This window comes from Bidens hawaiensis, unplaced genomic scaffold (assembly GCF_021521415.1).
Source record: "Bidens hawaiensis isolate Kalapana, Puna unplaced genomic scaffold, B.hawaiensis_p1.1 tig00022023_1, whole genome shotgun sequence".
NCBI classification, from domain to species: Eukaryota; Viridiplantae; Streptophyta; class Magnoliopsida; order Asterales; family Asteraceae; genus Bidens; species Bidens hawaiensis.
Window position 1 is genome coordinate 243,209 of NW_027493417.1, and position 27,547 is coordinate 270,755.

Consider the following 27,547-nt stretch of genomic DNA (forward strand, 5'->3'; position numbering starts at 1 on the left):
CTTCGTTGCCTCATATTCAGTTCTTTCTGATCGAATATGTGTTGCAAACTTTTATGATCGGTGAAGATGGTGCACTTTGTACCATAGAGATAATGTCTCCAGATTTTAAGTGCGAAGATAACTGCTCCCAGTTCTAAGTCATGAGTAGTGTAATTTTTCTCGTGTATTTTTAACTGTCGAGAAGCATAGGCTATGACCTTATTATTTTGCATCAACACGCATCCTAACCCTCTCCGGGATGCGTCACAATACACGACAAAACCATCGTCTCCGTCGGGGAGACTTAAGATCGGCGCTTGGCACAATCTTTGTTTTAGCGTTTGAAACGCCGTTTCCTGCTCTTCACCCCATTCATACTTTCGATCTTTTTGGGTCAGAAGGGTTAAAGGTTGGGCGATGCTGGAAAAGTTCTCTATAAATCGACGATAATATCCAGCTAAGCCTAAGAATTGGCGGATTTCCTTTGGCGATTTAGGCGCTTGCCAATTCTTAACTGCTTCAACCTTACTTGGATCAACGTGTATTCCTTGATGGTTTATAACGTGACCAAGGAATTGCACTTCTTGTAACCAGAAGTTACACTTGGAGAATTTTGCATACAACTTCTCCTGATTTAGAAGCTCTAAGATTAATCTTAAGTGTTGTTCGTGCTCTTCTTTACTCTTCGAGTATATCAAAATATCGTCAATAAACACGATGGCGAATTTATCGAGGTATGGTTTACAGACTCGATTCATGAGATCCATGAACACTGCTGGCGCATTTGTTAGCCCGAAAGGCATAACTAAGAACTCGTAATGGCCGTAGCGAGTCCGGAATGCGGTTTTTGGGATGTCCTCCTCCTGAATTCTAACCTGATGGTATCCCGATCTAAGATCTATTTTTGAGAAGTAGCTCGCACCTTGTAGTTGGTCGAACAGATCATCAATTCGGGGGAGAGGATACCTATTTTTGATTGTCAACTTGTTCAATTCTCTGTAATCAATGCACATTCTAAGACTCCCGTCCTTCTTTTTCACGAATAGTACAGGTGCACCCCACGGGGAATAATTGGGACGTATAAATCCTTTATCCAACAATTCTTGCAATTGGTTGGATAATTCTTGCATCTCGGATGGTGCAAGTCGGTAGGGCGCCTTAGCAACAGGGCCAGCTTGATGTAATAAGTCGATTCTGAATTCGACCTGTCGGGTTGGCGGTAATCCAGGAAGTTCCTCTGGGAAAACTTGTGGAAATTCACGTACTACTGGGATATCGTCCACCCGTTTTTCCTCAGGATCCGTGGCCGTCAAGCTCGCTAGATACGCCACGCATCCCTGGCGTATATATTTTAACACCTTGAGGTGGGATATAAACGGTATCATATTGCCCGACTTCTCATCCTGCACTAATACCTCTTCGTCATCCGACACCCGGATTTTGACGATTTTCTTTTCACAGTTTATTTCTACCTTGTTACCTGCTAACCAATCCATTCCCACTATCACGTCAAAACTACCCAATTCTACCGGTAACAAGTCAATCAGAAAGGATTGTTCGTTCAGAAGAAAAGGGCAATTCCGAACTATCTGATTAACTATCATGGTTTTACCGTTAGCGACTTCTACGGTGTAAGGCTCTATGGTTTCACCAATTGGAAGGTTTGCTAACGACAGGAATTTAACGGAAACAAAACTTCTATCGGCGCCTGTATCAAATAATACAGAAGCGTAATGATCAGAGACGAGGAATGTACCTGTCACTACGCTGGGGTCCTGGCGTGCTTCGTTCGCCCCCATCACGAATGCTCGGCCTCGCGCCGGATTGGACGACGATGCCTGACCCGCGGTTTGCCGCCCATTTCCTCCCTGGTTCAGCTTCGGACAGTTTCTCTTGAAGTGATCTGTGCCACCGCATTCAAAGCAAGCACGACTGGTGGTCATCACTTGATTTCCTTGTGGGTTTTGTTGTCGGGCTGATTGGGTCCTAAATGGCTGCGCACGGATAGGTTGCGGTTGTCGGTTCAGATTGTTCAGGGTTGTCCTACAACTCGGTGCGTAGTGCCCATTCCTGCCACACCAGTGGCACACTACCTCCTTGCACACGCCACCATGCTGGCAACCGCATTTCCCACCTAAATGTCCCTTTCTGCGATTCCTGCCTTCCGCCTGAACTAGTCATGGTGTAGTTCTGGGCAGCGGGCCTAGCACGTTTACTTTGCTGCTTCTCCCGGATCCTATTGTCATACGTACCTCGCTTTCCCCCAGCAGACTCTCCTGCCACCTTCAGTGACCCACTCCTCACGAAATCGTATGTGACGATACCAGCTTGCGTCACCACACTCTCAAACGTCTGGTGTCCCCCAGAGTTGACTATACTCCTTACTAGTGGAGTTAGTCCCCATATATAACGCTCAACCCTCTTTGACTCTGGGGTGACCAACCATGGCACTAATCGTGACAATTCATTAAATCGGTTTGTATAACCTAAGTGGTCTGCCCCCTGCATCTCCAGGTTCCACAATTCGTTTTCTAACTTTTGCAGTTCGTTTTTCGGGCAGAAATGTTCCAGTACGAGAGCCTTGAGCTCTGTCCAGGTCATGCGGTTTGTCGCCGCCTGACCGCGAGTCTGCACTATGGTGTTCCACCATGTCAAGGCATGGTCCGTGAACGTGCAGGTAGCATACTTAACAATGTAATCCTCAGGGCAGTTGCTGATGTTCACAACAGCCTCTATTTTCTCAATCCACTTAACCAACCCATTGGGTCCCTCAGATCTGCTAAATTCTAGGGGTTTGCAAAACATAAAGTCTTTGATCGAACATCCCCTGGATGCAGGAATCGGTTCAGTACGGTTCGTCTCTACAGTAGGTATAGGGCCATTACTGTCTGTAACGACCACCCTAGGTGGTGCGTCATTACTCGGAATCGTGTTATCATTCTGCGGAGGATTAGTATTTCGTTCCCCGTCATTATTGGTGGTCGTTTGATTGCTCGGAGGGGCTGGATTGGTCGAATTGTTAATACTGGCGGCGATGCGCGATACTATATCCGGTATCGCCGCCTCTAACTGTTGAGCAATCAAACGGCTCACATCCACTTCCGACAATTGGGCTGAACGTTTTGATGCCATTCTACACAACATCAAGGAAATATATATAATTAATACAAGTTCCAATCATAAAACACAACAAACATTCCATTCATTAATAAACATTAGTACATATTACATCCATGTCAGTTCGCATACGTTTCCTGTCATCATTACATACGTTAAGTTTTCCTACATAGGGCCTATGTCGGCATCATCTCGACATAACCCACAATGGGTCAGTGCTTGAATGATACCCAAAAGTATCTATAATGATATACCCCAAAAGAGACCCCCCTAAGGGCCAGTGGTTGTATTATAACTACCCAAGATTCACTCTATGTTAGCATCACCACTAACTGCTTACATAGAGTATCAAAAAGCGGCCCCTGTCTACTCCCGTCCTAACACAACTAAGCACGGTGGTATACCAAACCCACCAACACCGCCACCAACACCACCATCACAGCCAGCATAACCCGGATCCGCGTCTCCGTCCGGCCGATCATCCACTGGGAGTATGAGCACTCCCTCTTCAGCTGTGAAATCGCATACTGGTGGTCCAGTATGCAGTCCCCTAGGTACATCCGCCTCTGTACCCCCACCGTCAAGGCGGCGGAGTACTCATTCACCTGTTCGGTGAGCACTCGTAGCCACGCCGCTGCGTCCCTCTCCTGCCTAGGGAGACCCCACACAGGTGGAGTCACAGGCTCGGGCTGGGAGCGGGAGGACTCGCCCCTGCGGGTAGCAGGTCTGGGTGGGGGCGAGGTAGGTGGGACCTGCGGAACACTGATCCGCGCCGTGAGGCGGGGTCCGAATCCGGGAGGGATAGGGACGGCCTGTGGTGCGGGTGGGGTAGGAGATCTAGCAATCCTTGCAGGGGAGGACTGGCTAGAGCTCCTAACACTAGCTTCGCTAGGCTCAGAGCTGGATGATACGGGGAGGCTCCCAGAGTTCCCGGAGCTGACTTCCTCCGGGTCCTCCTCCATCGATGCACTAGGTGTTCTTGACATTCTAACCTGCACACAAGTTAACAAACATATAGTTCTTTCCATAGTGTAAATCGTAATCAAATTAATATACACTTACTTATACAACTTGACCACACACAATATTATCATATATTTGCACATATGTTGCCAATTTTACCTATTAAAGTCCCCCGTGACTTCCCCTGAATTCCCTCGTGCGGACAAGTCTGTTATTATGTTCCGAACCATAATAACTCACTTGTCCATCCAAGTTCATCCAGACCTCGTCACAATAAATTATTAGTTGATATTCAGATCCTATAACACTTGAGCTACTGGTTATATTTTAGGTATCTTTTAAAGACATCCTAATTCTTTATAACCAATGGCTCTGATACCAAGTTCTGTAACACCCCGTAACCGCAGCGGAAACGTTCACGGGATGCAACAGACACATCTGATATCAACAGCATTGTTTATAAAGAAAACACCACTACATTAATTTAAACGAATTACATTGTTCCGAGTTTTGTTACCATCTAGGTGTTATCACATAAGTTTTACCGATAGTACATTAACATATTTAATGCAAAATATAGATCCTTAATCTTCCACAAAATAGCACACATCATCAAGCACGTATCACTCATTCCAATTTGGGTGTACCTAGAAAGCATGTAAAGAAAACGGGTCAACTACGAATAGTTGGTGAGTTTCACTGATTTAAATAAACATTGACAATTTATTATAATAAATCATATATTAGCGATGTAATTATGCTGAGCCCACAAGTGAAACCTCTGACTATCACACACAATCCCCGTGGCATATCCCCCGCCCACGGACCCGTGACATATCCCCCGTCCACGGAACTGCCCCAAACCGCTATGTCTAACATTACATAGCAAAATATATATAACACCCAAAATAGACATGTGCAACTGGCTGGGAAACATCAGCAAATCCATGCCGGACCAGTTGGGTTTGTCAGACCAATAGTACTATTCACACTCTACCGGCTTTTAGCTAATCACTCGTGTTGCGGGGCCTTACAATGTTAGCAACTCAGACAATTACCATCTTAGTACATTTCCGTACGATTCCCGTACAATAAAACATATATAAATACATTCATTTCCATGCGATCAGCATGTACTTAAACATTTTGATATAAACATGCTTTCCGCCCCGGGAAAATATTTAAAACAGTTCAGTAAAAAGGGGCTCGTGAAACTCACCTTTTTGTGAGCGAAGATGTAATACTGTGCACAGCTACCGGTCCGGATCTGTAATACGATCCCTAAGTCGTTACTACACAATTTCTATTAATATATCTTAAATTCGTGTTAACCGGTACGTCCGGGGACACTGTTAACCCAGTACCGTACACGATCCGGGGACAATGTTAACCCCGATACACTTCTCAGGACTTAGATTGTGATATCACTTAGAGTTCTTTAGTCAAAACTACCATTAGTTCGTTTTCTCGTTTTGCGTGCCTAGCACGGTTATTCGTCTTTATGTTTTCAAAAATGAGTTTGGCCACATACGACCCGAAAATAGTTGTTATTGATATTTTAATTAAAGTGGTGAAATTAGAGCTCGGTTTAGACACCCCGTTTGGCCGCGGGGCCCGTTTCCGTCTTTAATATACCGGAAACGACTAAATCGGGTAAAATTACCCAAATCATCCTAATTATTTTCGGATGATTTATTTTTACTTGATTAACTTAGTTTCATGAAAATAGTCCATTTTTAGGGTTTATATACACCAGTCAGCTCGCTTAGGCGAACTTTGCCGGTTTACGCGTTTTAAGCTTTAAAAGTTTGTTTTTATGTTCTGTTTAGCACAAATAAATATCCGTTTAGTCTCGGATCTTGAAATTTTGCACAATTCAGTTTTTGACAGTAAGGAATTTATAAAAATATTTCCAGATTTAATCTCTATATTTAACATTTATTTATCTATTTTTAAACGTCATTTAAACACCAAATACGTCGAAAATACCAAATGACCTTAGAAACATCCCAAATTTTTCTGGGATGACCCCTGCCATCCACATAGTCCCCTGTAATTTTTCCAGAATCAAAATCTCATTTTTCATGCCATTTTCATCAAAGCCGAGCTAGAAAACCCTAGAACTCGTTTTACCGAAAAGCCTACTTAGAATTCTCCAATGGACCTGAAATTTTGTGTGTGACTTTTATATGTTATAAAAAGCTTATATAAATATTTCCAGAATTTTTCATGATGTTTAGCTATTTTTCACCATTTTTAGCCAAAACCGAGCATTAAATTCACCAAATATTCATCCTTTATCCAAAAATTACCAAAATTTCACAGATCTCATATTTTCATGTGTACATCATCTCTGTGAAATTTCATGACTCAACTCTAAGTCTACCACAATCTGTCCAAATCTTACAAATCATACGAAAAACCGAACTACCTTGTGTTTCTAGCTTTAGATCGCAAAGATCTTGCTTTCTAGCTTTTGCTAGCAACTAGATACAACACCTACAAGCACAACAACACCACACCAAGCAAGTTATACCCACAATCAAGCCATTTCTTTCATGGTTTCGGTTAAGACATCAAAACAAAGATTTTAACCGTAAAAATTCGTTTTTGACTCTTTTAACTCCTTTCTTGGACCAAGATCCCTTGTATAACTTGTATACATCACTTGATCATGCAAGAATCAGTTTCATCTCGGGTTTTCACCCGTTTTTCATTTGAAACCTCATTTTCTCAAGATTATGGAATCAAAACTATGAATTAATCATTATAACCATGTTTTTACCTTGTGTTTCTTGCTTAAAAATCAAGGATTTAGGATGAATGTATGTAGGGTTGAGAGGATTTGGAGAGTTGGGATGTTAAAAAAAGAAAATGAAATGTTTTGGTGTGTGTATTGGACCGATCGGTCCATGTAAGGTGTGGGGTGGGGCCCACATCTTCAACCTTGGCCACACATTTGGATTGTGTAATCCGGATAATGTTGTGGATAATCTGGTTCAGTTCGTTTTTTGGTTAAACACTTAATTCGGCTTAAAACGAGGCTAAAACGGTCGTTTTTCGGCTTAAAAATAAAATTTATATAAAACCGATTTGAAAACTTTAAAAACTTAAACCATGACATTTATTGACTTAACACATCATATTGTCGGTAATTGTGCATCTTTTTCGGCTTGATCGATCGTCTCTTGCTTGGTTTGATGTTAAAGGTTTCGTTTATCGTACCGACGTACTAATAAATCGAAATCCTTTTTCTGTGCTATAATTCACTTATCCCGAAGCTTTAATACTTCGTACACATCACTAAACATTTTATATTTCGTCTATAATGTAATCCCTGATTCGTTCGGGTTTCAATAACCGTTCATCGATTAATCGTAATTTCAATACGACTAGCTGTATATTCGAGTATAATTCGTACTGTGAATCTTATATACTCGTATAAACACATTATAATTCATATATTCAGTATTGAATAACACGTAAATAGTATATTCCGGCTAGGGTATACCTGAATTTTCCGGAATCGTTACAATATCATACTCCATAAATAGCTTATGCATGCCATCAACAATACTCGTCAATTTCTCTTTTCGCTCTTCATCTTCCATGTCAAGTTTTGAAAAACATTACTCAACAAGCTTAACCTTGTACGGTGGATCTAGAATGACCGCAAAAGACAAAACCATACTATAACTTTCCCAATATTTATGAAACTTTTCTTTCATGTCTTTTGCCATGTTACTTATAACATCATCCGTATTGCGAAGCGCCTCTTCGATATGCAATTGAATTTTCCACACTTGATGGAAATATAAGTTGGATGTAGGATACGAGCTTCCAGAAAACAAAGTCGTGATATCATAGAAAGGTTACAAAATTTGGTGATTATTTCCACCCTTGCCCATTCCTCTTCTGATGGATTTGTATTGAAATTGGAATCAACTAATGCTAACCGAGAATAAGCCCGACGATAAGCCAATGCACAATCAAGCATAAGATAGGTAGAATTCCATCTCGTTACAATATCTTGACGAACATATTTCCCACATCATAATGAAAGTAATTCAATGCAATCTGCAAACTTACATTTCCGAGCAGCACTTCCTCTTACATACTTAACCGAATCTCGAACCTTTTCAATCGATCCTTTAATTACTTTCAATCCAGCTTGAACAACAAGATTTAACACATGGGCTGAACAACGCACATGAGTAAAATCTCCATCACACAACAGTACGTCATTCAAACGCAAATGGCTTTTTAAAGAAGCTACTAAAACATCATTATACTTTGCATTATCTAGTGTGATTGTAAAAATCTTCTTCTCAATACCCCAATCTGCTAACAAATTGATTATGTGCTCCACTATAATGAAACCACTATGAAGGGGAGGTATTACTCTAAAGTTTAGCACCGTTTTCCTTAGAACCCAATCATCGTCAACATAATGAGCTGTCATTCTGTCAATGCCATATATCCATCTATCGTGAGAGAAGTCCATAAATCAGAAGTCAAACATATCCTACTAGTTACACTTTGTAATTTGTTTTTAAGAAACATCTTCTCTCGATCATATACTTTTAAGATATGAGCCTTTGCGGTGTTTCTTGTCGTGTCCTTCACATCAGGATGTAAGAATTTATGCAAATGTAAGATCCCATAAAAATCCATAAATATTTTGGATAAAAAAGTTCAATATAAAAAGTTTATGGATAAATTTTGTAAAAAAATTAAAAAGGAAAATAAGATAAGAAAGGTGCATCCCACATTGGTGGAAGAAAGAAAGTGGAATCCTTGCACATTGGTATAAATAAGGAGTGCAAATCCCATCCCACATTGGAAGTGGATAAAAATGTTGAGCTCCTTATAAGGAGATGAAATTCCATAGTAATATTCTAATATGTCCTTATGCACCCAGTGGTCCTAATGGAGGGTGCGAAGCACCCGAACGCGCACGCGCACGGGCTCGGGCGATGGGCGCAATGTGGCGTTTTGATGGCGCACTTTGCACATCGCCACGAGCCGCTTAAGGGCCGCCTTAGTATTTTTGCATGGCGAAACGAGAAAGTACATTGTTCGAAAGCATCAAAATAAAAGCTTAAGGGGAAAAATTGTAAATAATGACCCTTAGCGATACGCGATGGGTCCAAGGACATGGCCATCGCGTATCGCGACCCCTTATGAAAATATCTGATATGTCGGCTGATTATTTTAATCAAATGGCGGTTTAATGACCCATCGCGTATCGCAATGGGTCACCAGCTTAGCCTATAAATAGCAACTTCGAGTTCAAGCCAAATCTCACACCAAAATCACTTCTTTCTCTCTTTCGAACACTTGATTGTTCACTGCTAAGCGCTACGACAAAGCCCTGCAAGTCAGGAAGTTCGTAAGCAATCAAAACAAAGAATCGAACCTCTGTCTAAGTTATTATCAACTTGTCTAGACTATTTAAGGTGACTTATGTACTAAGTTATCTTTATACTAAACCCTAGTCAAGGGTATCTCTTATAACCTTGTTTTAATATACGATTAAATGTTTTTATCAGGATATTATTTCTAAATGAAGTAATGTCTAAATAATATTATATTTTGACGGGTATATAGTAACTAGAAGGGGGATATTGCAGGTATACCAGGTTTCTTGTCTAAGGAAAGTAATTCGTATAAATCCCAATAAACCGAGGGATCCGTTTACTTACCTGAAGATACTCAATGTGAGCGATTGAACCTATTAGGCTAAAACATGTTATATCAAACGTCACCCTAGAATAAACAAAAGAGTTTTATTCAAAAAGATTTACAAGGTTAAACCAGATACAAGATCTGGAACTAGATTACGTAATCTAGTATTAATACATGGTTTTTATCAAACTATAGGTCTGATCAATCCCGTTCATCCAACTTAAACGAAAGAAGTTAAAGCTAGATTTTGAAAGGTGAATACGTACAACATTTTATTGGAAACTTGGCAAGTTAGACATTGGGTTTCACTTGACAAGTCTGTCAAAGTAAAGGGATTACGTGATCTCTAAGTTTGTTGAATGTTTACATGAGATGTTAGGATCTTTAAAACGTTATAATACATGTTAGATAATAAAGTACCTAGACAGTCAGTACATGTGTCTGGATCCAAACATACCGTTGCATGTAGATTAAACTAGTTTCTCATTATGGGCAGCGGGTCCTGAGAATTTATATAGTTTGTTACATGCTGGTCAAACTAACTTCCTTAATATGGGCATCAGATCCCGAGGGCATGTGTAACGATTCCGGCAAATTCAGGTATACCCTAGCCGTTATATACTATTTATGTGTTATTTGATAATGAATATATGAATTATAATGCGTTTATACGAGTATGTATGATTCACACTACGGATTATACTCGATTATACAGTTAATCGTATTGGAAATACGATTAACCGATTAACAGTTATTGAAGCCCGAACAAATCGAGGATTACATTATAGACGAGATATAAGATATTTAGTGATGTTTACGAAGTGTTAAAGCTTTGGGATAAGTGAATTAAAGCACAGAAAAAGAATTTCGATTTAATGGTACGTCGGTACGTAAAACGAAACCTTTAATACCAAACCAAGCAAGAGACGATCGATCAAGCCGAAAAAGATGCGCAATTATTAATAATATGATATTTTAAGATAATAAATGTCATTGTTTAAGTTTTTAAAGTTTTTAAATCGATTTTAAATAAATTTCTTTTTTTAAGTCGAAAACGACCATTTTAGCCTCGTTTTAAGCCGAATTAAACATTTAACCGAAAAACAAACTGAACCAGATTATCCACAACATTATCCAGATCTCTGATATCCAAATGTGTGGCTAGAAGAGGATAAGTGGGTCCCACCCACCCCTTTCTTTAGTCCGATCGGAATAAGGGGGTAAAACCCCTTTTCCTTGTTATTTTTTTTAAAACAACACAATCAACAATCTTCATTTCCTCTCAATCTCATGAACTAAAAACCGAGAATTGTAGCAAGAACAACGAGGTAAAGATCGAGTTATTTACGTTTTCACCTTCCTTTCTCGAGTTTATTTGCAAGAAAATGAGGTTTCAAGTGAAAAAGGGTGAAAACCCGAGATGAAACCGATTCTTGCATGATCAAGTGATGTATACGGGTTATACAAGGGATCTTGGTCCAAGAAAGGAGTTAAACGAACCAAAAACGAATTTTTACGGTTCAAATCTTTGTTTTTATATCATAACCGAAACCATGAAAGAAATGGCTTGATTGTGGGTGTAACTTGCTTGGTGTGGTGTTATTGTGCTTGTAAGTGTTGTATCTAGTTGTTAGCAAAGGCTAGAAAGCGAGATCCTTGCGATTTGAAGCTAGAAACACAAGGTAGTTCGGTTTTTGTATGATGTTTGTGATTTGGACAGATTGTGATATGTTTAGAGTTAGGTCATGAAATTTTACAGAGATGATCTACACATTAAAATATGAGAGCTGTGAAATTTTGGTAATTTTTGGACAAAGGATGAATATTTGGTGAATTTAATGCTCGGTTTTGGCCAAAAATGGTGAAAAATAGTTAAATATCATGAAAAATTCTGGAAAATTCCATATAAGCTTTTTATAACATGTAAAAGTCACACACAAAATTTTAGATCCGTTGGAGAAGTCTAAGTAGGCTTTTCGGTTAAACGAGTTCTAGGGTTTTCTAGCTCGGGTTTAGTGAAAATGGCATGTAAAAAAAGATTTTGGTTCTGGGAAAATTACAGGGGACTATGGGGATGGCAGGGGTCATCCAAGAAAAATTTGGGATTTGTCTAAGATCGTTTGGTATTTACGACATATTTAGTGTTTAATGGTGTTTAAAAATAGATAAATAAATTTTAAATATAAAAATTAATTCTGGAAATATTTTTATTAAATTCCCCACTGTCAAAAAGTGAATTGTGCAAAATTTCAAGATCCGAGACTAAACGGATAATTATTTGTGCTAAAAAGAAAATAAAAACAAACTTTTAAAGCTTAAAACGCGTAAACCGGTAAGGTTCGCCTAAACGAACTGACTGGTGTATAAAAACCCTAAAAATGAACTATTTTCATATAACTGAGTTAAATGTAAATCATCCGAAAATAATTCGGATGATTTGAGTAATTTTAACCGATTTAACAGTTTCCGGTACACTAATGACGGAAACGGGTCCCGCGGCCAATCGGGGCGTCTAAACCGAGCTCTAATTTCACAACTTTAATAAAATTATCAGTCAACAACTATTTTCGGGTCGTGTGTGACCAAACTCGTTTTTGAAACGTAAAAACGGATAACCGTGCTAGGCACACAAAACGGGGAAAACAAACTATTAGTAATTTTGACTGTTGAACTCTAAACGATATCGCAATCTGAGTCCGGAGAAGTGTTTCTGGGTTAACATTGCCCCCAGAACGGGTACAGTACTGGGTTAACAGTGTCCCCAGATGTACCGGTTAACACGGTTAAAGTTATATTAATAGTGATTGTATAGTAACGAACTTAGGGATCGTATTACAGATCCGGATTAATAGCTCACGTACTGTGTTACTGCTTGCGATAAGGTGAGTTTCACGAGCCCCTTTTCTGAATGGTTTTTAAATATTTTCCCGGGGCGGAAAGCATGTTACTATTGAAATGTTTAAGTACATACTGAACGCATGGATTTGCGTGGATTTATATATGTTTTATTGTACGGGAATCGTACGGAAATGTACTAAGATGGTAATTGTCTGAGTTGCTAACATTGTAAGGCCCCGCAACACGAGTGATTAACTGAAAGCCGGTAGAGTGTGAATAGTACTATTGGTCTGACAAACCCAACTGGTCCGGCATGGATTTGCTGATGTTTCCCAGCCAGTTGCACATTTCTATTTTGTTGTTATATATATTTTTGCTATGTAATGTTAGGCATAGCGGTTTGGGGCAGGTCCGTGGGCGGAGTATGCCACGGGGTTGTGTGTGGATAGTCAGATGTTTCACTTGTGGGCTCAGCATAATTACATCGCTAATATATGATTATTATAATGATTTGTCACTGTCGTTTAAATTAGTGAAACTCACCAACTATTCGTAGTTGACCCGTTTTCTTTACATGCTTTCTAGGTACTCCCAAACTGGAATAATTGCTACATGCTTGACGATGCATGCTTTTTGTGGAAGCTTAATGATCTTTTTGTATTAAATATGTTAATGTAATGTTGGTAAAACTTATGTGCTAACGCCTAGACGATAACTAAACTCGGAACAATGTAATATGGTGTGAGTTAATGTAGTGGTGTTTTCTTTTTAAGCAATGCTGTTGATATCAGACATGTCTGTTGCATCCCGTTTACGTTTCCGCTGCGGTTACGGGGTGTTACAGCATGTTAGTTTGTTGTATGTTATTGTGGCAATGGTCCTAGAAATAAGAGACATTTCTGCTAAGTAATAAGAAAACTATCTATGTATTATAATGATTATTAAAATTGTTTTATTGAGTCAATATGTTTCACCAGCATATCGCTGACGTGTTTAATTAACATTTCAGGAAAGGAAAAGATGTGCTAAGCGAGGATAGAGTCATACCATTAGAAGATTCGTGATGAATGGCTCAGTTTTTGATATATAAAAACAAATAAAATCCTTGTTATGTAAATTACATGTTTTGTTAAACAATGTAAGTTTGGGTGTTTATTCCCGAACTAAGGTCGATGAATATAATACTATTATAATTAAAAGAAGTCTTCCGCTAAAACGAACCTTATACTTTGATATATTTACAAAACAGGTACCAACGGGTAGTCACACTTCCAGGCCCGGTTTGGGGGTGTGACAGGTTGGTATCAGAGCCGTTGGCTTCAGCGAATTAGGTATTAATTGTTAGTGCTAGGCTTTGACCGTTACTTGTATATTATATTTGCACTAGGGATAAGATGGGATTGGTACACTTCTTATTCCTCATTAAATTGATTTTTCCCAATAGATCTCTTCCAGTTCTCGTTTGAAAACCTACAAACGTCGGGAAAAGAACGACCCTGAACCCGTACCGTTCTTTGATACTCAACCCCAACCAATTATACCATCAAGTTTGCCTCATGGAATGAGTAGTCATTCCCGCTTAGGCCAATGGAACCAAGAAATTTCAATCAAGGAATCCAGTTACAACAACTATTGTAACATCCCCAAAATTTCGATCTAAATTTGACAACTTAGGAAAGTTGAGGGATCGAAAATAATATATAAACAAGACATGAGAAAATATTAAATAAGAAAATATAAGAAAAAATAAGGAAATAAAAATATTTCCTAAGTTAAAGTTTACTTACATGAAAAGAAATTCCATCCCACATTAGAAGATGTAAGAAAGTGAAAGCATTCCACTAAGGTATAAATAAGGGAAATGAAATCCATCCCACATTGGAAGTGGTAAAGAAATGGAAGCTCTTTATAAGAGATAGAATTTCCATAGTTATATTCTTTTATGAATATCATGCACCAAGTGGTCCTAGCGGAGGGTGCGTAGCACCCGACGCGCACGCACACGGGCTCGGGCTCAGAGCAGGACGAGGACGAGGACGATGGCGAAGGCGAAGGCGACGACGAAGGGTGTTGGGCGCAATGTGGCGCTTTGATGGCGCACTTTGCACTTCGCACGCTCGCATTGCCTTCTCTTTAAGAGCCGCCTTAGTATTTTTGGATAACGAGAATTAGACCAGAAGTGAAAAGCAGCAAAAGATGAAGGGCCAAAAGTGAAAAATAATATCCAGGAACCCATCGCGCTACGTGATGAGTCCATGGAGACGGCCATCGCGTATCGCGATGGGCCGTGATGACGCATCAACACGTGTCACACTCTGGTGACACGTGGCATCAGGCCAAGACACATGGCAGAACGTGTCAGACCACGTGGCGACACGTGGCAGACGTGTCAGGCCACGTGGCGACACGTGGCAAGATCTCAGAAATATGGGTATCGCGATACGCGACGAAGGAAGAAAGGAGCCCATCGCGTATCGCGATGGGATCCAAAATTTTCTATAAATAGGGAGTGATCGGCTCATTTGTATGCACACCTCCACTCTCTCTCTAAAACAACTTTCTCTCTCTACCTCGGTTTGCGTGCCGAACACCGTTTTGCGTGTCACCGACCCGACATCATAACCTCGTAATCCGTTCCAAATACCCGGTGTTTCCTCGAAGTCCGTGCCACTCAAGAAACCCGACATTCTGTCTCGAAGTACGTACATGACCCGGCGACCAAACATTGCCTCGATTTGCGTGCCAAGAAGAGTTAATCAAAGAACGTCTCGATAAACTTGCATAGAGTAGAAGTGCTGCCCGTATAAACTTAGGAATATCTAACTCCGAATACCCGTGTAAGGTAAGGGGTTCTGCCTAAGTTATTATATTATTATTATAAATGGCTTAGACCATAGTCGAAGTTATAGCCAAACCTTGATTACGATTAAGAATAAAATAACTTTTCTTAAGCAAAGGTTATAGTTAAAATATAGTTTCTTCTTGATTAAAAAACGTAAGCAAGTTTATTCAAGGGATATAACTAAATAGTATTTCTTTATTGTTAAGAAATATAATATTATAAAGTAATGTTTCTTCTTGAAGAAGAAACATCGTGTGTAAATGATAAACAAACAAAGGGACTAAAGGTCCAAATGTTTTGAATAAACAAATGCTTTTATCAAGGTTAAAGCTATACCAAAATGGACTAAAGGTCTAAAGCTAGATCGATGATCTAGTTATTTACACAAATGTTATTATCGTACTATAGGTCCGAGGTAACAAAACAAGAAGAAGAGAACAGAAAACAGGAATCAGTATCAGAAACTGATTATAAACAGAAAAGGTGAATACGCCCTAAACCTTTTATATTGAGTCAGAATGTTTGCATAGGATTTATGAATCCTTAAAACTTGGTGTACAATAATAAGAAACGGACACTCTGATTAAGAGTATACATGTGTCTGGATCCAAACATACATGGTGACTCGGCATTTCCCCGAGGCCATGCATATCATCAACATGCCTCTGAAGGTATACGGGACTGTTCAGAGAAATGATATTGTGTATATAATTAATTGTACATGGTATTTAGGGTAATTTGATCCCAATGTAGTTGGGTGCCTAATGAGTAGTCACAAAGGTATTATTGTTGGTTTCACAAAGGTATTGAAAAGATATTTTAGAGTCAGTGTTATTCACCAGCTTTGTGCTGACGTATTTTCCCCCCATGTTACAGGGAAAAAAGAAAGGTTAGACTGTACAAGAAAAGAGGAATAGAAGATTGGAGTTATAGTCATTAGATGCTATCTGATGGCTCAGATATTTTATTTCAAAATATTATAAAAGAAATATGTTTTCGAAAGAAATGTATTTGAAACATTGAACGAGTATTTAAACCCGAGAGTTTAATAAGTTTTCAAAGTAATAATATTTTATTAAAGACTTCTGCTGAAATAAAACCCGCAACTCTGATTTATTTACAAAACAGGTACCAACTTGAGGTCACACGCCTAGGCCCTAAAGTGGGGTGTGACAACTATATTACTACTGGATATACTGATATGGCAGTAAGTCATGACCAATATTCCAGTACTTGGGGTTCTACAAATTCCGAACCATCCGAATATAGCGAAGCAGACAAAGCAGCAGATAGGGTTGCTAACGGTTGTCCTCATCCACCGGGCACGGACTGTCGTTGTTTTGACCTTGGACGTTCGTATTGGCCAGCCCCGGATGAAGAGGAACTCTCAACAAAAACCCAGCCTGTTCAAAAAAACCGTGGAAATGAAGAATATAATAATAATAGTTTTAGAATCGACAAAATAATTGGTATTTTAAAATCCCTCCTTGTAAACCTACAGAACCCAACACAAATTCTATTGCTGAATCGTCTAAGAGATCTAGGGTGAGAATCATCCCACCTCAGGAAAGGATAACCCTAGACCTCAATAAGAATGAAATAGAAATGGCCACAGAAGTGGAATCAAATACTGTAAGTGGAGTGCGGTGCAACGCAGATGAAAGAAATTGGCATTTCAAATCATCGATCCAAAATCCCACTTATTCTCACACTTATGATGGTTCTGATTGTCATTCGTATAATTATCCACCAGACAAGATGTGTCGTCACCCATTTTTCCATATGAGACCATGCTATGATCCCGGGGATCCATATGTTGAGTTAATTCACGGATATAGGTTTAAAAGTCCGCCCAAATTTCCATCTTTTCAAGGTGTAGTGTCTACTATCTCGGAACAGGAAAATGAAATAAGGGAGAATGCGGCTACTGCCGAAGCCCTATATAATCTGCCACTCGAAAAGCCTTCATCTCCATATCCAAAAACCCATTACGACATGGTAATGATGGAATATCGTGACCTACCTCCACAGTATGGGTATCCGAATATGATACTTCAGTCACAAGATGAACATCTTGACCGTGCTTTGCACGAAACAGAGGATCTAAGGAAGAAGGTGGCAATCGGTGACAATGAAAGGAATAAGGTAGGAAATAAATTACTACAGAAATGTAGTAAGATGAAAAAGATGATCAAGAAATACATAAAGGATTAGGAAAATCCGAACTCGTTAAATGTTTTAACGTGTTCACTTTATTGTTTGTAAAATATCTTTGTGTAAGATATTTCTTTATATTTGTAAAATATCTTTGTGTAAGATATTTCTTTGTGTACACAATGTTAAGATCGTCTAATAGTTGTTGAACTTCATGTTATTTGATTTCAGTATGCCAAATCAAATTGTAAATCAAGATCCACCCGAAAATCAAGAAAGCATGAAAGCTATACCACCTGAATACATTACTGGTATTCAAAACATGATTAAAGAAGCGGTTAATCCGCTAGTTGAAATGATAAAGAATCAAAAACCGGGAAATAGCAGTCATGCTACTTCTCACAGACTTAAAAGAAATAAAAACGATTCAGCTCAATCATTGCCCAAAAATGATAACAAGAATGAAAGAGAGGAAAGTTTTGGTAGTTCAAATATTAAGGAAACGCCTCTAACAAAGAAAATAAAAACAAATCATAAAGGGTGTGACTTTAAAGTTTTCAAATTTTATTCTCTGAAAGAATTTACGGGAAATAAGGGAGCCATAGTTACGTTGAGATGGCTAGAAGAGATGGAGTCTATAGTTATCATCAGCAAGTGCACTGAAGAAGAGAAGGTGCAACATACTTCTCAAATGTTTAAAGGAGAAGCACTTGAATGGTGGAACGCCTTGATCGAAGTTATGGGAAGAGAAAACCTTTATAATATCACCTTGAAAACATTCAAAAATTGGGTCATCCAGAAGTTCTGTCCGATTCACGAAATGGATCAAATCCAGACCAAGCTCTGGAACCATCACGTGATCGAGACTAACCTAAAGGAGTACAACTAAAAATTTCTGGAGTACTGTCGATTAGTACCCCATCTTGTTACTCTGGAATGCAACAAGATCACCCGTTATATTTACGGATTGCCTATCGAAATCTGTGATCTCGTGAGAGTTCGTATGCCCACGACGATTGAATCAGCTATGGAGTTAGCTTTTTATTTGATAAGAGGTATGATCCGTAACAGAATGGAAAAGAAAGGGAAGGATGAGAAGAAGGAACCTACTGGAGAAAAGAAGAAGAGTGGACCAAGACTAATGAATCGGCCATTCTGTAAGAAATGTAATCGACGTCATACCGGGAGTTGTAACCCAAACAATAACTTCCGAGGAGGAAATAATAATACTTTCAACTTCTGCAAGAAACCAGGCCATGTCGAGGCCAATTGTCGACGAAAATCGATTGTGTGTTATAATTGTGGTGAAACGGGACACTTCGATTATGAATGTACAAGGAAGAAGATCACCACCACCACACCCGTAGCAGTAGGACCGAGCAATATTAATAAGAACGAACCCAAGAAAGGAATGCTCGGGCCTTCTTGCTAAACACACAAGAGGCTGCAGATGTGCCGGACGTAATTACCGGTACGTTTCCCGTAAATAATGTTTATGCTAGGGTTTTATTCGACTCAGGTGCAAACCAGAGTTTTATAAACCACAAATTCTGTGAAGTAATAAACGAACCCTTAGATAAGTTAGACATATATTACGATATAGAAACGGCTAGTGGACAACTGATTAAAATAACGAAAGTCTTTAATAAAGGTAAAATATCCTTAGCTGGGTATGATATACCTATTAGACTTTTACCAATGTCTTTAGCCGGTTTCGATATTGTGATTGGTATGGACTGGCTATCAGCCAACCAAGCTCACATCAAGTGTGAACAAAAATCAATCGACATCCGGACACCCGATAATAAAACCGTAAGAATCGCTGGAGATCAAAATGCTGGTCAAATCAGTATTATTTCCAAAATCAAAGCCAACCAATGCTTGGGAAAAGGATGTCTTGCATTCATGGTTTACGTAACCAAGGAATCTGAACTCAATAAAATAAATGAAGTTCCGGTAGTATCTGAATTCCAAGACGTATTTCCCGATGACTTGCCAGGTATCCCGCCTGATAGGGAGGTGGAATTCAAAATCGAATTACTACCTGGAACTAACCCGATAGCAAAAGCGCCCTATCGTCTGGCCCCGACCAAAATGAAACAAATAAGGAAGCAGTTAGACGAACTATTAGAGAAAGGCTTTATCAGACCAAGCTCTTCGCCTTGTGGAGCACCAGTGTTATTTGTCAAAAATAAAGATGGATCGATGCGGATGTGCATTGACTATCGTGAGCTAAATAAAGTGACAATTAAAAACCGATATCCTTTGCCTCGTATTGACGATCTGTTCGATCAACTACAAGGAGCCAGTTACTTTTCAAAATTCGACCTTAGATCCGGGTATCATCAATTGAAGGTTCAAGATGATGATATTCCTAAAATAGCTTTTAGAACCCGATACGGTCATCTTGAATTCACTGTTATACCATTCGGCTTAAAGAATGCACCAGCTGCATTTATGGATATGCTGAATCGAATCTGTAAACTATACTTGGATCGATTCGTTATCGTATTCATTGATGATATTCTTATCTATTCAAAGTCCGAATCTGATCATCGATTCCATCTGAAAACCATACTCGAAGTACTTAGAACCGAGAAACTATATGCTAAGTATTCGAAGTGTGAGTTTTGGCTTTCAGAAGTTCAATTGTTAGGTCATGTCGTAAGTGTCAAAGGAGTTCAGGTCGATCTAGCAAAAATCGAGGCTATAACCAAATTGGAGAAACCAAAATATCCAACACAAGTTAGGAGTTTTCTTGGTTTAGCGGATATTATCGGAGAGTTATTCAAGACTTCTCCCGTATTGCTGTTCCTTTAACCTCACTTACCCAAAAGTTGGTTAAATTCAAATGGGGACCTAAGAAGGAAGAAGCCTTTGAAAATTTGAAACAAAAACTGACAAATGCACCCATACTAGCCCTACCTGAAGGACTAGATGGCTTTACCATATACTGTGATGCCTCGCACACATGAATGGGTAGCATATTAATGCAACGAGACAAGGTAATAGCCTATGCCTCACGTCAGTTAAAAACTCATGTGGAAAATTACACCACTCATGATCTTGAACTGGGAGCTATAATCTTTGCTTTGAAATTATGGCGACATTATCTCAAGCATATATTTAACCAAAAGGAATTAAATATGAGACAAAGAAGATGGATGGAAACACTTAGTGACTATGACTTTGAAATTGAATACCACGAAGGCAAAGCAAACGTGGTAGCTGATGCATGGAGTAGAAAAGAACACAAGAGACCTAAACGTGTTCAAGCCCTTCGACTAGAACTTAAGGTTGACTTAACTAGTCAAATTCGTGAAGCACAAAAGTTAGCTCTAGAAAGAGGCAACATTAAAGAAGAAAAAGAGAACGGTACCATTGATCAACTGGTTAAGGGGGATGAGGAAATTCTCCGCCTTGGCAAAAGAATATGGGTACCAGCGACTGGTAATCTAAGAGATAAGATTCTTGAGGAAGCTCATAAATCCAAGTATATGATGCATCCGGGAAATGATAAAATGTATCACAACCTCACGAACGATTACTGGTGGATAGGCTTGAAGAAAGAAATAGCTATATATGTAGCCAAATGCTTAACTTGCTCAAAAGTCAAAGCAGAACACCAAAAACCGCTAGGACTCTTGCAGCAACCTGAAATCCCTATCTGGAAATAGGATATGATAACCATGGACTTTATAATGAAGTTACGAAAGACTACTCGAGGTAACGATGCCATTTGGGTTATCATAGACAGATTGACAAATCTGCACATTTTATTCCAATTCAGGAATCATTTTCAATGGATAAATTAGCCCTAACTCTATGTAGAGAAAATCATAGTAATGCATTGTGTACCACTATCAATCATCTCTGATCAAGATAGTCAGTTTACATCAAACTTCTAGAGAAGTTTCCAGAAAGCTATGGGCACCCTTCTGAACTTAAGCACTGCTTATCATCCGCAGACAGATGGGTAAAGTGAAAGGACGATTCAAACATTGGAAAATATGCTTCGTGCATGCGTAATCAATCTTGGTGGTAGCTGGGATACTCATCTCTCGCTGATGGAGTTTTCTTATAACAACAGTTACCACACAAGTATACAGATGGCACCATTCGAAGCTTTATACGGTCGCAAGTGCCGAACGCCGGTATGTTGGTCAGAATTCGGAGACAACAAATGTCTGGACCCGAACTGGTTCAAAAGACTACTGATCAAACAACTAATCAGGGATCGACTAAAAGCGGCTCAGGATAGACAAAAGAGTTATGCTAACATACGCCGCAGACCGTTAGAATTCCAAGAAGGTGATAAGGTCTTGTTGAAAGTATCACCTAGGAAGGGAGTTGTTCATTTCGGTAAGAAATGTAAACTGAGTCCCCGATTCGTTGGACCATTTAAAATCCTAGAAAGGATTGGACTAGTTGCTTATAAACTCTAACTCCCTGAAGAAATGAAAGGCATACATAACATATTTCATGTTTCGAATCTTCGTAAATGTTTAGCTGATGAAACGCTTGTTATGCCTTTAAAAGACGTGCAAGTCAACGACAAGCTTAAGTTTGTGGAACAACCAATTCAAGTAGAAGATTCTATGGTTAAGTTCCTAAAAAAGAAGCGTCTTAAGATTGTAAAAGTAAGATGGGATTCGCGTCGAGGACCCGAATATACTTGGGAACTCGAATCTGAAATGAAAAAGAAATACCCTCATCTGTTCCAATAATCACGAGGACATGATTAATTCAAAGGTGGGGAGGATGTAAGATCCCATAAAAATCCATAAATATTTTGGACAAAAATTTCAATATAAAAAGTTTATGGATAAATTTTGCAAAAAAAATGAAAAAGGAAAATAAGATAAGAAGGGTGCATCCCACTTGGTGGAAGAAAGAAAGTGGAATCCTTGCACATGGGTATAAATAAGGAGTGCAAATCCCATCCCACATTGGAAGTGGATAAAGATCCTTATAAGGAGATGAAATTCCATAGTAATATTCTTATATGTCCTTATGCACCCAGTGGTCCTAACGGAGGGTGCGAAGCACCCGAACGCGCACGTGCACGGGCTCGGGCGATGGGCGCAATGTGGCGTTTTGATGGCGCACTTTGCACATCGCCGCGAGCCGCTTAAGGGCCGCCTTAGTATTTTTGCATAGTGAAACGAGAAATTACATGGTTCGAAAGCATCAAAATAAAAGCTTAATGGGAAAGATTGTAAATAATGACCCTTAGCGATACGCGATGGGCCCAAGGACATGGCCATCGCGTATCGCGACCCCTTATGAAAATATCTGATATGTCGGTTGATTATTTTAATCAAATGGCGGTTTAATGACCCATCGCGATACGCGATGGGTACATTAAAAACTCATCGCGTATCGCGATGAGTCACCAGCTTAGCCTATAAATAGCAACTTCGAGTTCAAGCCAAATCTCACACCGAAATCACTTCTTTCTCTCTTTCGAACACTTGATTGTTCACTGCTAAGCGCAATGACGAAGCCCTGCGAGTCAGGAAGTTCGTAAGCAATCAAAACAAAAAACCGAACCTCTGTCCAAGTTATTATCAACTTGTCTAGACTATTTAAGGTGACTTATTTACGAAGTTATCTTTATACAAAACCCTAGTCAAGGGTATCTCTTATAACCTTGTTTTAATATACGATTAAATGTTTTTATAATGATATTTTTTCTAAATGAAGTAACGTCCAGATAAAATTATATTTTGACGGGCATGTAGAACTGGAAGGGGGATATCGCCAGTATACCAGGTTTCTTGTCTAAGGAAAGCAATTCGTATAAATCCCAATCAACCGAGGGATCCGTTTACTTACCTGGAGAAACTCAATGAGAGCGATTGAACCTATTAGGCCGAAGCATGCTATATTAAACGTCACCCTAGAATAAACAAAAGAGTTTTATTCAAAAAGATTTACAAGGTTAAACCAGATACAAGATCTGGAACTAGATTACGTGATCTAGTATTAATACATGGTTGTTATCAAACTATAGGTCTGATCAATCCCGTTCATCCAGCTTAAACGAAAGAAGTTAAAGCTCGATTTTGAAAGGTGAATACGTACAACCTTTTACTGGAAACTTGGCAATTTAGACATTGGATTTCACTTGACAAGTCTGTCAAAGTAAAGGGATTACGTGATCCCTAAGTTTGTTGAATGTTTACATGAGATGTTAGGATCTCTAAAACATTATAATACATGTTAGATAATAAAGTACTTAGACAGTCAGTACATGTGTCTGGATCCAAACATTCTGTTGCATGTAGATTAAACTAGTTTCTCATTATGGGCAGCGGGTCCCGAGAATTTATATAGTTTGTTACATGCTGGTCAAACTAACTTCCTTAATATGGGCATCAGATCCCGAGGGCATGTTAGGTTGTTGTATTTTACTGTGGCAATGGTCCCAGAAATAAGAGACGTTTCTGCTAAGTAATAAGAAAACTTTCTATGTATTATAATGATTATTAAAATTGTTTTATTGAGTCAATACGTTTCACGAGCATATCGCTGACGTGTTTAATTAACATTTCAGGAAATTAAAAGATGTACCAAGCAAGGATAGAGTCATACCGTTAGAAGATTCATGATGAATGGCTCAGTTTTTGATATATAAAAATAAATGAAATCCTTGTTATGTAAATTACTTGTTTTGTAAAACAATGTAAGTTTGGGTGTTTATTCCCGAACTAAGTTCGATGAATATAATACTATTATAATTAAAAGAAGTCTTCCGCTAAAACAAACCTTATACTCTGATATATTTACAAAACAGGTATCAATGGGTAGTCACACTTCCAGGCCCGATTTGGGGGTGTGACAGCAAATCTCTTGTTCCCTCGTGCTCAACGTAACTGAAAGGATAGTTATGTTTGATGATAGAAATTGCTACCCTTCTCCTTGTACATTTCTAGATCTAAAGGGGCATGTTTTCTTGGTGGACCTGGCTCATCAAGATCAAAACACTTAGGGATATGCCGTTTTAAGTTAGATGTTCCCGAAGCAGTTTTGTACTTCCTTCCACACGCTTTACAACTTACTTTCTTAATACCATTAGATTCAACGGGTAAGTGATCAAAGCAGTCCCAAACAAGAGAACGTAGTTTACTCGAAACATCTGAATCAACTTCATCACCATGTTCCTCACCTACACTATGTTGATCAAAGCTAGTGTTGCATGACATATTTACCAAATATTCTTGACTCTTGACCTACCAAAATTCAAGTAAAAAAGCAAAAAAAAAAAATGTAACATTGTACATAAGACAACACCACCTAATCAATGGTATAATCATCACCACGTTCTATATTTTACCAAAAGACCAAACAAAAATCACACAATAAACAACAATTACAAGGGTATTTAATCAATTTCATTCAACAAAGTATCATACAATTGCAATGTTCAAATGATTCTATATTATATAACCAACAATTTAAAATATCATTTCAATGTTCAAATGATTTTAAGACATTACAGAACCAAAAACTTAATGTTTCACAAATTTTCATTCAACAAATCTTCCATACCCCAAACCACAAGCTGAAATCAATTTCATTCAATAAACTATCCACACAAATTACATTATATATATAAATTAAATTCAACTTTAATCAACAAACTATCCTGAACTTACCTAAAACAAACTCAAACAACATTCAACAACACAAAACCACTAACCTCCAGCATACAACTATACAACTGTCCGACTTTCCAAATCGCATCAATAACACAAATTCAGTAAGATTCAACTTAAACACAAAGATTCACATATACTCATTATTAAAAATCACACATTTCAAGATTTGAAGTAGTAAAAACACCCAAAGAGGCTTACCTAGAGTGGAAAATAGAGTGAAGAAGAGTAAAGAAGCTCACGGCGAAGGCACAACGGCAACTATGTATTTCACGGTGGAGGTACGACGACAAAGATAGAAGAGAATTAGAGGTTACATGCGGCGGAGGCACGACGGTGACAGATTGGGTGGAAGAGGCGCGGCGGAGGTATGGTGGCAGAGATGGTTTCTTGTTGTAAATGAGCAGCGTAGTATGTTATCTCCAATTTGGGTTTCTTGTTCAATTAGAAATCTCAACCTTAATGACCCGTTCATTTAGAATTCTCAACCCATTTTGACCCACACTAACCCCCTCTATTTTTTGTAATGACTCATTATGACCAACTTGGTTTAGATAACTTACCCAAATCAACCCATAAAGTTTAAAAAAACGTTCAAACAGACCCATATCAATGGGTTTGGGTCAGGATTGCCACCCCTACGAGTAACCGAACTTCATTCGTTGGTTATTCAACAAAAACTTGTGAAATTTTTAACAAACGCCAAAAACTTACAAAAATTATCTAAATGAATTTATTTAAACTTTGGGTACTAGTTAATGATTTTTTTTTCAAATTTATTTATTTTAATAACTATAAATCTTGGTTCTTATTAAGTAAGTTTTGTTTTCATCATTATTAACTTATACTTCGTTAAATTTGAAAAAAGAAAAAAAAATCACTGAATAACTACGACGATAAGATTGTAACACCTATTAAGAGTGAATTTACAGGAAAAAAAAACACATTTAAATGACTATATTAGTGTTAAGTTTTTTACTAAACAAATTGTTTTTTTCCTTAATATATATCTATAATATACATAAACGAAAGTTTTAAAAGCTCTCTGGTTACTCTCTACATTTTCTCAAGCCACCAGATTGCATTATTTGTAAATTGAGGCTTCTCATGCATTTGACCAGAATTCACGGGTATGGGTTTCACCAAACCCAGATATTCTTTAAACGGGTTATAACATATCATTAAATTAAAAATTACACCAAATATTTGATGTGAAAATTATATAAAATAGAGATATTTTAAAAATTAATATCTGATGTATTTAAAAAAAGACATATATTATTTATAATTAAAAAAACAATTTTATAGTAAAAAAAATAAATGGGTCATGGGTCTCATTAAACCCAAATACTTTTTAAACCAGGTTATAACATCTCATTTATTTGTAAACTCTTTCATCATCAAATACTAAGTATATTATTAACTTCTGTACAATAAATAAAATTAAAATCCAAAAATATATAAATATTATAAACGAATAATGTAAAACCCTTGTAATACGGGGAATAAATGCATTTGACCCGAATTCACGGGTATGAGTCTCACCAAACCCAGATAGCCCATAAACGAGTAATAACATCTCATTAAATTATAAATTAATCTCACAAAAAAATTCTGATATGAAAATCCTATATAATAAGGATATACTAAAAATTAATATCCAATTATTTTTAAAAAAAATATATTATTTCGAATTAAAAACAATTTAATAGTAAATAAAATAAGCGGGTCATGGGTCTCATCAAACCCAGATAGCTTTTAAACGGGTTTAAGATCCCATTTATTTGTGAAATCATTTCGTCATCAAATTTAAATATATTAATAACTTCTTACAATAAATAAAATTAAGATAATATATATATATATATATATATATATATATATATATATATAAAAGGGTTCAAAAAAGAATAAGGAGTTTCCTAGAAATGGTAAGAAGCAACAAATTTTTGACATTTGGCATTACAAATTATGGTAAAAGAACAATTCTAGGAAACTATGTCGGTTATAATGATGAAAAAGTAATTCTAGGAAACTATGTCGGTTATTGGTAATTTTCAATCTTAAGCATTGATTAATATGATCCAATGGCTATGATTTATCTCTAATCTTCCTAGGAAACTACTTCTTTTTAGGATAACCCTCTCATATATTTATATATATAAAGAAAGAAATCAAATTATTGCAAGAAATGAGATAAATGAATATGAACCACTAGTTTTATTTTAGGTTTTAAATATTTAAAAATAAATAAAAAAGATGTAAATGCAACAATAAATGCACACTCTCTCTCCAATTAATGCAA

At 37.9% G+C, this 27,547-nt stretch overlaps 1 pseudogene across 1 annotated transcript in view; it reads right to left on the bottom strand.

Moving 5' to 3' along the window:
* Window positions 1-24,789, bottom strand: part of LOC143564564 (zinc finger BED domain-containing protein RICESLEEPER 2-like) — a 30,410-nt pseudogene extending 5,621 nt beyond the window's left edge. The window contains exons 1-3 of the transcript XR_013140898.1: window positions 24,434-24,789; window positions 7,593-8,711; window positions 2,353-2,359 (exon numbers count right to left, since the gene is read on the bottom strand). The product of XR_013140898.1 is annotated as a zinc finger BED domain-containing protein RICESLEEPER 2-like (transcript). The remainder of the gene's footprint in view (window positions 1-2,352; window positions 2,360-7,592; window positions 8,712-24,433) is intronic.
* Window positions 24,790-27,547: the final 2,758 nt, after the last annotated feature.